Source organism: Microtus ochrogaster, linkage group LG3 (genome assembly GCF_000317375.1).
Source record: "Microtus ochrogaster isolate Prairie Vole_2 linkage group LG3, MicOch1.0, whole genome shotgun sequence".
NCBI lineage: Eukaryota > Metazoa > Chordata > Mammalia > Rodentia > Cricetidae > Microtus > Microtus ochrogaster.
In genome coordinates this window covers 27,897,649-27,900,623 of record NC_022029.1, presented here as the reverse complement: position 1 = coordinate 27,900,623, position 2,975 = coordinate 27,897,649, and the positions used below count along the sequence as shown (strand labels likewise).

The following is a 2,975-nucleotide window of genomic DNA, read 5'->3' as shown; positions in this document are numbered from 1 at the left end:
AACAAAACAAAAAAATTCAAAGTAAACAAGCAAATAAAAGATAACTTGATATAAGTTTTGATATGTTAATATGTTAAGTAGAAATCTGGCATAGTGAAAAATATGAGCAAATTATTTTGATGAAACATAACGTTTGTTTTTAACCATATTAATTACCTAAATAACTCTGACATCACAGGGCTAAGTTCTATCCTTAGTCTTTCCATTTTAGGAATGGCAGAGTCTAAAGGATCATTTCTGAGAGGAAGGCCTGTTCATGATAATGAAATTGTACACTGGAGTAGAAGCTATTGTGTTCTGAGAGCAATGAGGGCATTTTAGATTCCTTACAGACTCAGAGCTGAGACGATGATTAACCAAAAACCATACCAACTAATGCTTTAACTTTTCAAGAAAGTGTCTTTAGTTGCACTGTGAACAAAAAGAAATTTAGGACAGCCTGAAATTTTAATTAATATTACCACTTACTTATAAGCTGAATTGTATCATAGAAGAAATATAAAAAGAGGTACATATTACATATATACATGGGTATTCTAAAGATAATTTTTAAAAAATATTTATTTATTATGTATACAATATTCTGTCTGTGTGTATGCCTGCAGGCCAGAAGAGGGCACCAGACCTCATTACAAATGGTTGTGAGCCACCATGTAGTTGCTGGGAATTGAACTCAGGACCTCTGGAAGAGCAGGCAGTGCTCTTAACCTCTGAGCCATCTCTCCAGCCCCCCTAAAGATAATTTTAAATCAATAAATATTGTATAATATTTTAGTTTTGGGTTAGTCTGTTGATTGTATCATATTTTACTGTCATCAGCAATCTCTAATGTAAAGCTTTTTCTTTTTTAAAAAATTATCTTTTTTTAAAAGGTCGTTTCGCCTGCATGTATGTTTCAGGGTGTCAGATCTTGGAGTCAAGGACAGTTGTTACCTGTCATGTGTGTAGCGCCTGCACACGAGCTGGAAACTAAGCTGGAGATTTAAAAACACATGCACACCCAGACAGACAGACACGGGGACACAGGTCATCCTTGATACAAGAATGCCAAGTTTATTGTGCTCCAGGGAAGCTTATATAGGGATCCTTAACTGATAGCCATACCCCAGCTCTTGGGGTCTTTCAGCTGCAGGCCTCACCAGAACCCACTCCCCTGCCATCAGGGTCTATTGCTCAGAGCAGCTGCAGGCACAGGTAAACAAGTTGTTTTGCTCAGTTCACTCCAGCAGGCAAAGGGTCTGAGGCAGGCAAAGAAAGTCAATGAGGCCAGGGGTCTGCAGCCCCCAATACATGTGTGTGCTGGGGACTGAACCTGGGTCCTCTGGAAGAGCAGTCAGTGTTCTTAACCATGGAGCCCGAAGCTTGTCCTCCATATCAAAGACTTAGAGACTAGACTGATTATTGATAATAATTAATATAAGCATGTGGAACAGAAACCACCAGCTTGGTATTTAAATTATCTTTTTAAAAATTGACTTAAATTGGACAGAACCAGAACTTTAAAAAAAAAAAAAAGCCTGTCATGCAGACCACCAGGAGGAGAACCATGAGCAGCAGGGCTGTGGGTCAGGCCAGGCTGCTGGGAGGGGAAGGCTAAGCATCAGCATGATGGGCTGGAAGGGTCAGGCTGCTGGGAGGGGAAGGCTAAGCATCAGCATGATGGGCTGGAAGGGTCAGGCTGCTGGGAGGGGAAGGCTAAGCATCAGCATGATGGGCTGGAAGGGTCAGGCTGCTGGGAGGGGAAGGCTAAGCATCAGCATGATGGGCTGGAAGGGTCAGGCTGCTGGGAGGGGAAGGCTAAGCATCAGCATGATGGGCTGGAAGGGTCAGGCTGCCGAGAGGAGAAGCGTGAGCAGCAGCGAGGTTAGCCAGACTGCCGGGAGGAGAAGTATAAGCAGCAGCATGTTAGATTGGGACCAGGTCAGGCAGCCAGGAAGAGAAGTGTGAGCAGCAATGTGGGGGGTAGGGGGCTGGGCCAGACTGCAGGGAGGAGAAGCATGAGCAGCAATGACAGCAGTGGCCTCCAGAAATTATCTGAGCGCCAGAGCCTCAGCCTTACCAACACCAGGAGGAGCAACCATCTGAGCATTGGGCTCAAAGGCACCTGGAGGAACGATCACCAGGGGCTCTCCTCTACCTACACCTGAAGAAGTGATCAAAGGGGCCACGGCCCCCAACTACACCAGTTGGAGGAAAAGGGACACTCCCCCTCCCAAACAGGCTTGACCTGTTTAGATGGGCAGAAAAGATGGGCAGACAACACAGTAAGAATATACTTAACAACATAAGGAGCAAAACAACACCACCAGAAACTAGTGGTCTGACAACAACAAAACTTAAACATCCCAATGAAGATGAAGCAGAAGAAGAACAATCTTAAAAACAACTTTATGAAGATGATTGAGATTTTTAAAGAGAAAATGAAAAATTCCTTTAAAGAAATGGAAAAAAAGACAATCAAAAAATTGGAAGAAATCAATAAATATCTTAAAGAAAACCAAGAAAAAGCAATCAAACAGGTGAAAGAAACAGTTCAAGACTAGAAAACTGAAATAGAAACAATAAAAGAAAAACACAATCCAAGGAAAATATGGAAATGGAAAATCTGGGTAAATGATCAGGAAATACATATGAAAGCATAACCAACAGAATACAAGAGATGAAAGAGAGATTCTCAGGCCTTGAAGATATGATAGAGGAAATAGATTCATAGGTCAAAGAAAATGCTAAATACAACAAATTCTTAACACAACATGTCCAGGAAGCTGGGACATCATGGAAACATTGATCCAAAGAATAACAGGAATTGAAGAAGGGGAAGTCTAGCTCAAAGACACAGAAAATATACTCAACAAAATCATAGAAAACTTTTCCAACCTAAAGAAGAACACGCCTATAAAAATATAAGAAGCCTATAGAAAACCAAATAGACTGGGCTGAAATCAAAGTCCCCTTGCCACATAATAATTAAAACA

At 41.5% G+C, this 2,975-nt stretch overlaps 1 pseudogene; it reads left to right on the top strand.

The window, feature by feature from the left end:
* The first annotated feature begins 1,812 nt into the window (after positions 1-1,812).
* The window catches only part of LOC106144146, an 8,316-nt pseudogene continuing 7,153 nt past the window's right edge, over positions 1,813-2,975 (top strand).